The sequence below is a fragment of the Budorcas taxicolor genome, chromosome 16 (assembly GCF_023091745.1).
Source record: "Budorcas taxicolor isolate Tak-1 chromosome 16, Takin1.1, whole genome shotgun sequence".
Classification (NCBI taxonomy): domain Eukaryota; kingdom Metazoa; phylum Chordata; class Mammalia; order Artiodactyla; family Bovidae; genus Budorcas; species Budorcas taxicolor.
This window is the reverse complement of record NC_068925.1, coordinates 42,602,585-42,617,873: the sequence shown is the minus strand read 5'-3', so window position 1 is coordinate 42,617,873 and position 15,289 is coordinate 42,602,585. Positions and strand designations below refer to the sequence as shown.

Sequence of the window (15,289 nt, the reverse complement as noted above, 5' to 3'; positions counted from 1 at the left end):
GCTTTAAGCCAACTTTTCCACTCTCCTCTTTCACTTTCATCTAGAGGCTCTTTAGTTCTTCTTCACTTTCTGCCATAAGGGTGGTGTTATCTGCATATCTGAAGTTACTGATATTTCTCCCGGCAATCTTGATTCCAGCTTGTGCTTCCTCCAGCCCAGTGTTTCTCATGATGTACTCTGCATATAAGTTAAATAAGCAGGGTGACAATATACAGACTTGACGTACTCCTTTTCCTATTTGGAACCAGCCTGCTGTTCCATGTCCAGTTCTAACTGTTGCTTCCTGACCTGTATACAGATTTCTCAAGAGGCAGGTCAGGTGGTTTGGTATTCCCATCTCTTTCAGAATTTTCCACAGCTTATTGTGATCCACACAGTCAAATGTTTTGGCATAGTCAATAAAGCAGAAATAGATGTTTTTCTGGAACTCTTTTGCTTTTTCAATGATCCAGCAGATGTTGGCAGTTTGATCTCTGTTTCTTCTACCTTTTCTAAAACCAGCTTGAACATCTGGAAGTTCACGGTTCACATATTGCTAAAGCCTGGCTTGGAGAATTTTGAGCATTACTTTGCTAGCATGTGAGATGAGTACAATTGTGCGGTAGTTTGAGCATTCTTTGGCACTGCCTTTCTTTGGGATTGGAATGAAAAGTGACCTTTTCCAGTCCTGTGGCCACTGCCGAGTTTTCTAACTTTGCTGACATATTGCGTGCACAGCATTTGGACCTAAACTGTGAGTGTGACTCTCAGAGAGGGCCCATTTACCCCAGGTGACATTCATTGCCTCTAAGTCTGTGAAGGCTTGTAATTCCTGGTCCAGGCTCATCCCATTTCTTGTCTGGAGAGCTGGGACCATTTCTGAAGTCCTTCTCCTGTTGTTTTGGTACTCCGGTCTTCAGGGAGGCTGTGGCTGCCACTGCTGAGAGAAGCTCCGTTTCAATTCAGCAAATGCTCATTGAGTCCTTTAACCAAGCAATCAAAATAATTAAAAGCCATTCTCAGCAACCATATTGTCAATATTCCAGGGCTTTCCAAAGGTTACTATCAAGGGCCAAGTGAAATAACCCCTGGGGAAAAAAATTAACTCTATCATTAAAGTATTCCATCTCATGCTAAAAAAAATTGACAAAACTACCAGTTGACCAAAGGTGGGAAAATAGGAAGGACTTGCTATGATTCGTAGAATTTATTCTTTGTATAAAATAAGACCAAGATAGAAGTGGCATCAGCATCATGATGGAGTGAGATGCACTCTTTGTCTCTCGCCTTCAATGTACAACAAGTAAAACATTCACAGCTCAGCAGAGATGTCTCTGCCCAACTCACCTGAGATTTCCACACATTTGTACATCTAACAGGGATGGACTGGAGCACACAGAGGAGGTGGAACTAGGGGAACAGTAGAGGTGGCACCTGCCATCCCAGACTCCCAGTTGGGATGGCTGAATCTGCAGCCCCAGAGAATCCAGGAGCAGCAGGGGGTGGGGGGAGGTGGTATACACAACTCCTGCCTCCCGGCCCTATATGGCAACTCCCGTGGCATACCTCCAGCTGTAGAGGCATCCACAACTCTGGTCCCCTGCCCCCACCCCTAGAGGTGAAGCTTAAACCTGACTATATGACAAGGTGTGTGTGTGTGTGTGTGTGTGTGTGTGAGCCACTCAGTGATGTCTGACTCTTTGTGACCTCGGGCTCCTTTGTCCATGAAATTCTCCAGGCAAGAATACTGCAGTGGGTAGCCATTTCCGTCTCCAGATGATCTTCCTGACCCAGGGATCGAACCCAGGTCTCCTCCATTACAGGCAGATCTTGTATTGCAGGCAGATTTTGAGCCACCAGGGAAGCCCTAGACATATGCATGACGAGGTATACGCACCCACAATCTGGGTTCCCCCCCATCCTTCCCCTTTCAAATGCAGTGGAGCCTGACTCAGTGCCCACCATCCCGTGTCCCAGTGATGCCAGTGACACCAGCAGCAGCAAGGCACCAGTAGCCTCTAGAGGCACAAGCAGTGATAATGATGGCACTGGATACAGAGGCAGTGGAGGATGGAAAGTGCTGACTCTCAAATATAATCTGAGAGAGTGAAGTGAGTGAAAGTCGCTCAGTCGTGTCTGATTCTTTGCGACCCCATGGACTATACAGGCCATGGAATTCTCCAGGCCAGAATACTGGAGTGGGTAGCCTTTCCCTTCGCCAGGGCATCTTCACAACCCAGGAATCGAAACCACGTCTCCCGCATTGCGGGCAGATTCTTTACCAGCTGAGCAACCAGGGAAGCCCGAGGGAGAGCAGCTAACAAAACTAAAAAAAATAAAATAAAAGTGCTATAGCGCCACCTGCTGCTGCTACTAAGTCGCTTCAGTCGTGTCCGACTCTGTGACCCCATAGACGGCAGCCCACCAGGCTCCCCCAGCCCTGGGATTCTCCAAGCAAGAACACTGGAGTGGGGTGCCATTTCCTTCTCCAATGCATGAAAATGAGAAGTGAAAGGGAAGTCGCTCAGTCGTGTCCGACTCTTAGCGACCCCATGGACTGCAGCCCACCAGGCTCCTCCGTCCATGGGATTTTCCAGGCAAGAGTACGGGATTGGGTTGCCATTGCCTTCTCCGATAGCGCCACCTACTGTAAAACAAAAGAAAGAAAGTGAAGTCGCTCAGTCGTGTCCGACTCTTTGCAACCCCTTGGACTGTAGCCTACCAGGCTCCTCCATCCATGGGATTCTCCAGGCAAGAATACTGCAGTGGGTCGCCATTTTCTTCTCCAGTAAAACAAAAGAAAGCCCTCTATTTTCTAATCTGTGCAATTGTTAGAGTGATATTTTTAAAAAAAAGCTTTATGGGAGTTCCTTGGCAGTCCAGTGGTTAAGACTACCCTTCCACGGCAGGTGAGAAGTTCAATCCCTGATTGGGGAACTAAAATCCCACCAGTAGTGTGGTGCAGCCGAAAAAGTAAAAAGAAAAGAGAGAGACTGAAATGCTGTAAGAGAACCAAACAGAAATGCTGGAGTTGAAGAGCTCAATAAATGAGATAAAGCATGCATTAGAAAGCATCAGAGATGAAGAAAGCGTTGGAAAGCCATTTAAATGGAGCAGACCATCTGGAAGAGAGAATTTATGAGAAAATCTAGAAGCGACACAAGTAGAAGAAAAAGTAGGCCCACCACAGAGGGGGTGTTGAATAACATCCTCTGAACTGAAGAGGAGCTCTGAGACTGAAAAACAGAGCAGGCAACTCCATGAAGTGCAATTATGACGTTTATTGTAGGTAACTGACACCCAGGCAGGAGATTACCTGGAGGCATTTGTAGCTACACTTTGCACCAACAAAAGGGGTACAGGGGGATTAGAAGAGGCCAAAGCTAAAAAGAGAACCACGTCTAAAATAAATAAAAATAAACATCTAAAAATAGAAACATGTCTGCATAGGGAGGACCCAGGAAAGATTCCTCCCTGCCCACCCCCGCCCACCCCACCCCCCCCTCCTCCGCGGGGGATCATGTGACCATTATTCCTTAAGGGCCATTAACCATCTGCATCCGTAAAAGGCATTCTTCCAGTTTCCTACCAGATAAAGACAAGGATTAAAGTTGGTGAGGAGCTTATCTGACCTAGATGCATTCCTCCTGAGTAAGTGAAAGATCAGTCTTGCAGAAATGGGTCTGTGGTTCTATTAATAAGGTGGAGCTGACAAAATGGAGTGACTGTAGTTCAGCCACACAGATAGCCACCAGCCATCTGGAGTGAAGGGGCCAAGGAGGCTGGCCACCAGTAGCATGCTGGCTTTCAGGCTGACAGTAAGAAGGCAAGGCTGCCCCTAGACCAGGGCCAGGGGAGAGAAGGGTTGGCTTTTGCCCTCCAGGAAGCCTGAAGTTGCTCAGAAACTGCCAAAGTATAGCCAAAGTGGTTGGTACTGTGGTACCTGGGTTCCTCCCCACCTTGGAAGCAGCTGCCAGGCCTAGAGTAGGAACATTAGGGTCACCACAGCAACCAAGCCAGAGCTGTGAGGGATTCCTTCAGGGTCTTCCAGGAGCTTAAGCAGCTCAGGAATGATGCCTGAGAAAGGCAAGTTGGGCTCAGGAGCTGTCAGGAGCCAAGGGCACATTGGCAGTGGGTGGCGGGGGCGGGGGCGGTGCAGGGGGGGCAGGGAGACAGTCCCTGCTGCCATAACCACTTGTTGCTCACAGACTAAGTCTGATTTTCCCCCACCCCAGACATGGTGGGCTCACACCCTCCCAACTTCACCTGACAGAGGGCCTCCATCCTCTGGGCATCAACCTGCCCAGAACCAGAGCGCAGCATCGCCCAGGAGGTCCCAGCAGCAGAGGACCTGCTCTGCTTGGAGGAAGCAGATCACCAAAGCTCAGAGAACAGGCCTGCAGGACCAAGTCCCCAGTGGCCCGGTCCATGGCTGCCTTTGGCCCAGGCTATTCTTCAAGTCCTCAGTTTCAAGATGACAGCCCCCACCAAGGTCACTGGAGAAGCTACGCAGCTGGCCAGAATCCACATCTGACTGGCTCCAGGGATGAACAGGAGGCACCTGAGGATGGAAAACATCACTGAGATGCCCAGGGATGGGCTGCTGGATACTTCAGTGAGGCCAGGGAGCCAGGAGTGGAAGAAGGAGAAGCTAATGATTTTATAGTATTTTCCAGGGAGGGCAAGGATGTATGGAAAAGTCAGGAGCCCACATGAGAGTCAGCAAAGGTCACAGGTCCAGGACTATATCCAACGTGATGGCCCTGACCAAGTGACATTTCCTCATCTGCAAATCCCTAATGATGGTAGCATTTATCCCATGAAGTTGTGAGAAGAAAGGAAAGGATATGCGCCGTGGGAGCGGCTCAATAAATGGGAGTCTGTAGATTACAATTGAGAGAGGGCAGTGTCATGGTTAGGGGATGGACTCTGGGAGTCTCCTGGATTCACATCCAGCTCTGCTACTTACCACCTGTGGGCTTTCACCACTGTGAGCCGGTTTCCTCATTTGTAAAGTGAGGATGTACTAATGGTACCAAACTCATAGGGTTAGTTTAAGGATTAAAAGAGTTAAAAGAACTCAGGATGATTAACACTCACGTGGTCATCCGAGTGTCGACTCATCCTCTCTTGGTCTGAGGGTAGGAAGTTACCAGCAGCAAATTTCTTTTTTTTCCCTAATATTTACTTATTTTACTGAATCGGGTCTTAGGTCGTTGCCCTCAAGATCGTTGCAGCACGCGGGCTTCTCTCTAGCTGTGGCACATGGATCAGTGGTTGCAGAGCCCTGAGACACGTGAGATCTTCGCTCCACTGACCAGGGATCAAACCCGTGTCTCCCACGTCTCCTGCTGATTCCAGATTTTTAACCACTGGGGAAGTCTCCCAGCAGCAAATTTCTAATACTAGACCCTCCCTCTCTTAAGCCATCTTCTGAGAAATGAAGAGGAATTCTCTTATCTCTGGGTAAACCAAATATAAATAGGAAACGAAACTACTACAGGGTTACAGCATGTACTCCCAAGCCAAGGCAAAGCGGTTTAAATTCCTTGAGGTTTTTGTTCTGCCCGCTCTGTCGGTGTGGGTGATGGAAAGTGAACTGGGTTAGTACGTGGGAGCTGGGGTGGGCAGGGAGTGGGGAAGCAGTGAAGTGGGAGGAAGCCGCCTTTCCCTGGATGCCCAGGGTCAGAGTCAGACTAAGAGAAGCACAGGTGGAGCTGCAGAAGAAGCGGCCCCCTCTCCCCTCCCCACAGCGACAGCACAAGGTTCAGGCCAGAGACTTGAACTCTGCAGATTTCCCACCCTTAACCAGGTTTTTTTCCTGATTATAAAAATAACTTGGACTTCCCTGGTGGTCCAGTGGTAAAGAATCCACCTGCCAATGCAGGGGACAGTCCCATCCCTGGTCTGAGATTTCACTTGCCGAGAGGGCAGCTAAGCCCTTGGGTTACACTACTGAGCCTGCGCTCTTGTGCTGTGCTGTGCTTAGTCGCCTCTGACTCTTTGCAAGCCCATGGACTGTAGTCGGCCAGACTCTTCTGTCCATGGAGATTCTCCAGGCAAGAATACTGGAGTGGGTTGTCATGCCCTCCTTCAGGGGATCTTCCCACCCCAAGGATCGAACTCAGGTCTGCCGCATTGTAGGCAGATTCTTTACGGTCTGAGCCACCAGGGAGGACCAAACTCTAGAGCCCCAGAGTTGCAACTACTGAGCCCCCACGTGCTGCAAGTACTGAAGCCCCTGAGCCTAAAGCTTGTGTTCCGTAACAAGAGAAGACACCACAGCGAGAAGCCCAAGCACTACAAGGAAGGGCAGCCTCCCACTCGCTGCAACTAGGGAAAGCCCATGAGCAGCAATGAAGATTCAGCGCAGCCAAAAATAAAATAAAATTAATTAAAACAACTCTTACTTATCACCGGAGAAGGCAATGGCAACCCACTCCAGTACTCTTGCCTGGAAAATCCCATGGATGGAGGAGCCTTGTAGGCTGCAGTCCATGGGGGCGCGAAGAGTCGGACACGACTGAGCGACTTCACTTTCACTTTTCACTTTCATGCATTGGAGAAGGAAATGGCAAACCATTCCAGTGCTCTTGCCTGGAGAATCCCAGGGACGGGGGAGCCTGGTGGGCTGCCATCTATGGAGTCTCACAGAGTCGGACACGACTGAAGCGACTTAGCAGCAGCAGCAGCAGCTTACTTATCGCTGGGAATAAATTGTTTATTATTAACATTTTAATGTTTATTCTCAAGCCATTCATACACACACACATCTTTTTTCTACCTAACTGGAATATACTTTAATATCTTTCTTTTTAACCGAAAAAAAAAATGGTAAACATATTCATATATATTCTTTGGAGAAAACCATTTTAGTGGCTTCAGAATGGTGCATTTTATTGACCTACCACAATTTAGTTAATTGCCTATTGCTAGCTGTTCATGTGATTTCAGATTTTACTTTCATTGTATAAAGTACACTTTTTCCCCAGGTATGATTTTCTATATTTGATCATTTGGGTCCATTTTTAAAATACTTTTGCTTGGCAAAAATGATAAACAGAAAATATTCTATGGACAGAGAAGCCTGGCGGGGTACAATCCACGGGGTCGTAGAGTGGAACACGACTGAACGCGCATGCCCCACCCCACCCCCGCTTCACACCTAAAACAGTCTTTTTGTAGCTGAATCAGGCTCAGGTCTCTAACCTTCTAAGTCTCGCCTCGGCTCTGCCCTCTGGTGGTGGTCTCTGTCCCGCACCAGAGGAATGAACTATTTAAGGAATTTCCGGAAACAGGGGCGTGACGACTGAGAGTCATATTTGCATACCCACAATGCACTGCACCTAGGACAATTTTTCGATCTAAAAATGGCTATATTCTTCTTTTTCTTTGAACTATTTTCCCCAAGAAGTGAGAATACTTTCATAGAATTGTCTGAGAAAAGAAAGATGCGAATGGCTCTGGAAGTTAAATAATCACTCTTATTGTGTTAGGAGTAACAGTTACCTGAGCAATGCGTGCCCCGAACATCAGGCATACTCTGGTTTCTCTTCAGATCGTATAAATCTTTCGCCTTTTACTAAAGATTTCCGTGGAGAGGAACAATTCTGAGTTTTTACTCAATTTTTTGAGGCCTTGCTTTTGCAAGGCTACTTATGGTGTTAGAAGAATAGACTGAACTTTTTATTGTTTAGTTTTGGCTATAGACTATGGCGTGGAAAATGAACCAAGAAAATTACGTAGGCAGGACAGTTATATTATTCAGCCGGTGATGCTTCTCCAGCCATCCCCAGACCGATATAGTACTGCTGGTAAGTCGCTTTAGTTGTGTCCGACTCTGTATAGTCACATAAACGGTAACCCACCAAGCTCTGCCGTCCCTGAGATTGCTACAGGCAATACACTGGAGTGGGTTGCCATTTCCTTCTCCAATGCATGAAAGAGAAAAGTGAAAATGAAGTTCTCTCAGTCGTGTCCGACTCTTAGCGACCCCATGGACTGCAGCCTACCAGACACTCCGTCCATGGGAGTTTCCCGGCAAGAATACTGGACAGACAGATATGGGTGCGTTTAAAGTTAAAATTTAAAAACTGTAAACTCATTGCTTTTCCTGTAGTATATTTGTGGGTTTTTAATGATGAGATAGTTTCGTTTGAAAACTGGGAGACGAAATTTTAAACCTATTTGTTTAAATTTAGGCGTCAAAAAAGAATTTTTTGATGGTGCTTATAATAGATTTAACAAAACACGGCAGGAAGTAAGTTCTTTAACCTATCTCATTGGCCAGAACTGAGCTTCCTGTTCACAGCTTAGCTGCAAGGTAGGCTGGGAAACGTAGTCTTTCCCCTAGGCAGCCATGAGATTTGCGCTGGCGGTAATAAACACACCGGCAAATGCAGGAGACTTAAGAGGCACGTGTTGGATACCTGGGTCACGAAAATCCCCCGAAGAAGGGCTTGGTAACCCATTCCAGTAGTCTTGCGTGGAGAATCCCATGAACAGAGCAACCTGGTGGGCTACAAGTCCATAGGGTCCCAAAGAGTCCGACATGACCCAGTCGGCCTAGCATGCGCACAGGAGAAAGAGAGGGAATGTTCAGTCGCTAAATGGTGTGACTCTGTGACACCCTTCCCGCATGACTGCAGGATGCCACGCTTCCCTGTCTTTCACTACTGCTGCTAAGTCGCTTCAGTCGTGTCCGACTCTGTGTGACCCCATCGACGGCAGCCCACCAGGCTCCCCCGTCCCTGGGATTCTCCAGGCAAGAACACTGGAGTGCCATTTCCTTCTCCAATGCATGAAAGTGAAAAGTGAAAGTGAAGTCGCTCAGTCGTGTTCAACTGTTCGCGACCCCATGGACTGCAGCCTACAAGGCTCCTCTGTCCATGGGATTTTCCAGGCAAGAGTACTGGAGTAGGGTGCCATTGCCTTCTCCATGTCTTTCACTATCTCCCAGGAATTTGCTCAGATTCATGACTCAACTCAGATTGAGTTGGTGGTACTGTTAAACCATGTCGTCCTCTGTTCCCCTTTCTCCTCCTGCCCTCAGTCTTTCCCAGCATCAAGGTGTTTTTCCAATGAGTCAGCTCTTTGCATCTGGTGGCCAAAATATTGGAGCTTCAGCAACAGTCCTTCCAATGAATATTTAGAGATGATTTCCTATAGAATTGACTGGTTTGATGCCACTGCAATCCAAGGGACTCTCAAGAGTCTTTACCACTGCAATTTGAAAGCATCAGTTCTTTGGGGATCAGCCTTCTTTATGGTCCAACTCTCACATCCATATATGACTACTGGAAAAACCAGAGCTTTGACCAGACAGACCTTTGTTGAAAAGTAATGTCTCTGCTTTTTAATATGCTGTCTAGGTTGGTCATAGCTTTCTTCCAAGGAACAAGCGTCTTTTAATTTCATGGCTGCAATCACCATCTGCAGTGATTTTGGAGCCCAAGAAAATAGTCTGTCGCTGCTTCTGCTTTCCCCCCTTTTATTTGCCATAAAGTGATGAGACAGGATGCCACGACCTTAGTTTTTTTAAATGTCGAGTTTTAAGCCAGCTCTTTAACTCTTTCTCCTCTTTCAGTCTCATCAAGAGGCTCTTTAATTCCTCTACTTTCTGCCATTAGAGTGGTATCATCTTAGAGAGTGAATACTGGAGAAGAAAACCAGCCGTGTCTGCCCCAGTAAAGGAGGGAGAGAATCCATCCCTAAGTTCATTCCTTGGGCTCCATTCCTTTGCTTTCCAGGCTCCTCCCTGTGGTCATGTGCAGGGAGCCTCTCTGAGGCTGAAACAGGGTTGTGGGGATTACCCCTTCCCAGGGCCTTTTGATATTCTTTTGTAGAGAACCAGGACACCAAGCACAGGGAGCCTAAGGGAACTGCCCACAGTCTAGCCCTGCTCCACTGGGGAGGGTAACTTACTTTCCTCTCCCTTAGACAAACTGCTCCTCTCACAACCAAATCTGTTTAAGTAGAACTAAATGCTGGTGGCCAGTGATTTCTTGGGCTCCAAAGGCTGGGTGTCTACCTAACACGGGGATTTTAACTTGCTTGTTCAACTTTGGCAAAACAAACAAACAAACAAAAAACCCTGTTGTAATGAGCGCTTCTAGCACCCAGATTACATTCTACAAACACCATTCTCGATTGAAAGCTGTCTCCTTGGAGAAATGGCCGTCTGGTTCTTGGGAACCTCTTCAAGATGCTATGTTTCCTGGCTCATGGCTGGAGTCAGCCATGCCCAGACAGATCTAGACAATCAGCTGCTAAGGTCAGAGAAAGAGAGAACTAGATATTCTATGCCCCCAGGTGAAAGAGCGTTCTGCTCCCATTAAGTAATCTTGCCAGGAAAAATTGAAGTTGAATCTGATCAAGACTAGATCTGACTACCAATTAACAGAAGAGCAGAGCACAGTGGAGCTTTTCTGCAGCACTGGGCAGGGGGGGATGGATGCAACCAGCAAAGTCCTGACTGCAAGGAGCTGTTTGGAGCAAACCACCAGATTTCTTCAACGAATAAACTGCAAGAACAGAGAGAGAAGAAAGGGAAACTTATATGTTAAAAGAGAGTTAAAAGCAACCTGTCTCACTGTGCAGAACTTAATGGGATCCTGGTTAAAACAAACAGTATTTTCAAAATTTATTATATTTGTGAGATGTCTTTGTTTTTTAATCTTAGTGGGTCTTTGATGATTTTAAGGAATTATTGGAGGATTTTGGATATGATTATCATATTGTGGTTACGGTTTTTGTTGTAACCTCCTTAGAAGTACATACAGAAATATCTACAGATGAAATGAAATTATTATATCTTGGGTTTGCTTCAAAATTATAGGACTGCAAAAAATGTGCCCCACAAAAATATTATTTATGAAAAAGGTAATAATGTGAGTGGGAGAGAAGCAGTTGATGGTTGTTGGACTTGACGATGGGCACACAGCTGCTTAGTCACTTCAGTCGTGTCCAACCCTGGGGGAACCTATGGACTGTAGCTTGCCAGGCTCCTCTGTCCATGGGGACTCTCCAGGCAGGAGTACTCGAGTGGGTTGCCATGTCCTCCTCCAAGGGATCTTCCCAACCCAGGGATCGAACCCCGGTCTCCTGCACTGCAGGCAGATTCTTTACCACTGAGCCACCAGGGCACACAGAGTTTCTTTATTCTATTAGGTCTACTTATGTGTATGTTAAACATGATTCATAATTTTAAAGGTTTGAATAGATTTTTTAAAACAAATTTGTGATTGGTAACACATGTGCCTCTGTATTAATAGATGAAATACTGAAATCTAGAGGCAAATCTCATGACTACCATAATTTCAATGTCCATAATGAACATGAACAATATTTCAAGATGCTTGCCACCCCTGGGCGTGTCATGAATGTGTCTGTGATTACTGACAATGATGCAAATGCCAAAGTTAATCATGGAAGGAAAGGCTGAATTTCAGTTAGAACTTAGTGAAAATATTTTTTTTTCAATCCAGCTTTGCAGATCTCCTGAATGCTATCCCTGGAGCCCATGTTTAGAAGCCCTGATTTACATTCCCTTGTCTCCAGGTACACTATACAAACGATTCCCACTTTGGTATGGAGAAGGTTGCTAATTTATCAAAACACTTTCACATAGTCATTTATTTCATGGGAATTCCTAACCGTCTTCCAAAGCTGGAAGGTTTATTAGACCCATTTTACAGGTGGGAACCTAAAGTGTATATACTTAACTCACTTGTTGAAAGTTACACAATGATAATGACAGACCTGGAGATGGAACACAGGTCCCCTAACTCCCAGCCCACTCGCTACTTTTCCCACACCCAGTGCCCACCCCCAAAAATGCTGCTTAGTTGCTTTTTCTCAAAGTTTTCCTTTGAGAGAAGCCACAGCTTTTCTCTCCTGAACTCACCCACTCACTCTCGTCTGTTTGGTCATCTCTCAGGAGTTTTCCCCCACTCAGCCCCACCCCATCCCACCCTGCCCTGGCCACCAGCACTCATGTTGATTCCTCTGGTGCTTGCAGGCAACTGGGAGCTCTGATTTCCAGCACTCCCCTTCCCATACTAGCAGAGGTGATAATTAACCTGCCAGTGGGTGAGTGTGTCAACGCTGCAAGGTTTCAGTGACTTCTGGCAAGTCTCTTTCACTGTGTCTGTTTCTACTTTTGTAAAACAGGGTCGTGAACTGTCCTCCTTGGTTTTGGGGGAAGCTGTGAAGACTGGATAAAGTTATGATGGTAACCAGGTGAGAGAAAGTGATCTATCCATGGGAGGAATTACTGCCTGTAAAGTTATCATTGCCATGGATTAGGGCCAGAGCCCATCTACCCCCTTGCTTTTTACGGGGCGGTGAGGTGAACCCTCCCTCCTCTGCCTCCTGTACAATGTCGCAAATCTCCATCCATAGTTCTTCCGGCACTCTATCAGATCTAATCCTTTGAATCTATTTCTCACTTCCACTGTATAAGCATAAGGGGTTTGATTTATGTCATACCTGAATGGTCTAGAGCTTCCCTGGTGGCTCAGGCGATAAAGCATCTGCCTACCCAGGTTCGATCCCTGGGTTGGGAAGATCCCCTGGAGAAGGAAATAGCACCCCACTCCAGTACTCTTGCCTGGAAAATCCCATGGACGGAGGAGCCTAGTAGGCTGCAGTCCATGGGGTCACAAAGAGTTAGACACGACTGAGTGACTTCACTTTCTTACTTTCTGTCTTTTGAATAGTCTAGTGGTTTTCCCCACTTTCTTCGATTTAAGTCTGAATTTGGCAATAAGGAGTTCATGATCTAAGCCACAGTCAGCTCCCAGTCTTGTTTTAGCTGACTATATAGAGCTTCTCTATCTTTGGTTGCAAAGAATATAATCAGTCTGATATCAGTGTTGACCATCTGGTGATGTCCATGTGTAGAGTCTTCTCTTGTGTTGTTGGAAGAGGGTGTTTGCTATGACCAGTGCGGTCTCTTAGCAAAACTCTATTAGCCTTTGCCCTGATTCATTCTGTACTCCAAATTTGCCTGTTACTCCAGGTATTTCTTGACTTCATACTTTTGCATTCCAGCCCCCTATAATGAAAAGGACATCTTTTTTGGGTGTTAGTTCTAGAAGGTCTTGTAGGGCTTCATAGAACTGTTCAGCTTCTTCAGCATTAGTGGTTGGGGCATAGACTTGGATTACTGTAATATTGAATGGTTTGCCTTGGGAACGAACAGAGATCACTCTATCGTTTTTGAGATTGCATCCAAGTACTGCATTTCAGACTCTTTTGTTGACTATGATGGCTACTCCATTTCTTCTAAGGGATTCTTGCCTACAGTAGTAGGTATAATGGTCATCTGAGTTAAATTCACCCGTTCCAGTCCATTTTAGTTCACTGATTCCTAAAATGTCGATGTTCACTCTTGCCATCTCCTGTTTGACCACTCCTAATTTGCCTTGATTCATGGACCTAACATTCCAGGTTTCTATGCAATATTGCTCTTTACAGCATTGGACTTTACTTCCATCACCAGTCACATCCACAACTGGGCATCGTTTTTGCTTTGGCTCCGTCTCTTCATTCTTTCTGGGGTTCTCCACTGATCACCAGTAGCACATTGGGCACCTTCCAACCTGGGGAGTTCATGTTTCAATGTCATATCTTTTTGCTTTTTCATACTGTTAATGGGGTTCTCAAGGCAAGAATACTGACGTGGTTTGCCATTGCCTTCTCCAGTGGACCACGTTTTGTCAGGGATCAAGACCATCCCCAAGAAAAAGAAATGCAAAAAGGCAAAATGTTTGTCTGAGGAGGCCTTACAAATAGCTGTGAAAAGAAGAGAAGCAAAAGGCAAAGGAGAAAAGGAAAGAGATACCCATTTGAATGCAGAGTCCCAAAGAATAGCAAGGAGAGATAAGAAAACCTTCCTCAGTGATCAGTGCAAAGAAATAGAGGAAAACAATAGAATGGGAAAGACTAGAGAGCTCTTCAAGAAAATTAGAGATACTAAGGGAACATTTCATGCAAAGATGGGCACAATGAAGGACATAAATGGTATGGACCTAATAGAAGCAGAAGATATTAAGAAGAGGTGGCAAGAATACACAGAAGAACTGTACAAAAAATATCTTCAAGACCCAGGTAACCACGATGGTGTGATTACTCACCATATCCAGACATCCTGGAATGCAAAGTCAAGTGGGCCTTAGGAAGCATCACTATGAACAAAGCTAGTAGAGGTGATGGAATTCCAGTTGAGCTATTTCAAATCCTGAAAGATGATGCTGTGAAAGTGCTGCACTCAATATGCCAGCAAATTTGGAACACTCAGCAGTGGCCACAGGACTGGAAAAGGTCAGTTTTCATTCCAATCCCAAAGAAAGGCAATGCCAAAGAATGCTCAAACTACCGCACAATTGTACTCATCTCACACGCTAGCAAAGTAATGCTCAAAATTCTCCAAGCCAGGCTTCAACAGTATGTGAAATGTGAACTTCCAGATGTTCAAACTGGATTTAGAAAAGGCAGAAGAACCAGAGATCACATTGCCAACATGTCAAAACCTTTGACTGTGTGGACCACAACAAACTGTGAAAAATTCTGAAAGAGATGGGAATACCAGACCACCTGACCTGCCTCCTGAGAAATATGTATGCAGGTCAGGAAGCAATAGTTAGAACTGGACATGGAACAACAGACCGGTTCCAAATTGGGAAAGGAGTACGTCAAGGCTGTATATTGTCACCCTGCTTATTTAACTTATACGCAGGGTACATCATGAGAAAAGCTGGGCTGGATGAAGTACAAGCTGGAATCAAAATTGCTAGGAGAAATATCAAAAACCTCAGATATGCAGATGACACCACCCTTACGGCAGAAAGCGAAGAGGAACTAAAGAGCCACTTGATGAAAGTGAAAGAGGAGAGTGAAAAAGCTGGCTTAAAACTTAACATTCAGAAAACAAAGATCATGGCATCTGGTCCCATCACTTCATGGCAAATAGATGGGGAAACAGTGGAAACAGTGACAGACTTTGTTTTCTTGGGCTCCAAAATCACTGCAGATGGTGATTGCAGCCATGAAATTAAAAGATGCTTGTTCCTTGGAAGAAAAGCTATGACCAACAACAAAGGTCTGTCTGGTCAAAGCTATGGTTTTTCCAGTAGTCATGTATGGATGTGAGAGTTGGACTATAAAGAAAGCTGAGTGCCAAAGAATTGAAACTTATGAACTGTGGTGTTGAAGACTCTTGAGAGTCCCTTGGACTGCAAGGAGATCCCACCAGTCCATCCTAAAGGAAATCAGTCCTGAATATTCATTGGAAGGACTGATGCTGAAG

General features: G+C 45.9%; 1 non-coding gene across 1 annotated transcript; it reads left to right on the top strand.

Annotated features, from left to right (window-relative positions):
* The first annotated feature begins 7,517 nt into the window (after nt 1–7,517).
* Nucleotides 7,518–7,633, top strand: LOC128061910 (U5 spliceosomal RNA). The gene has a single exon (XR_008200761.1). It is a non-coding gene; the product is annotated as a U5 spliceosomal RNA (small nuclear RNA).
* Nucleotides 7,634–15,289: the final 7,656 nt, after the last annotated feature.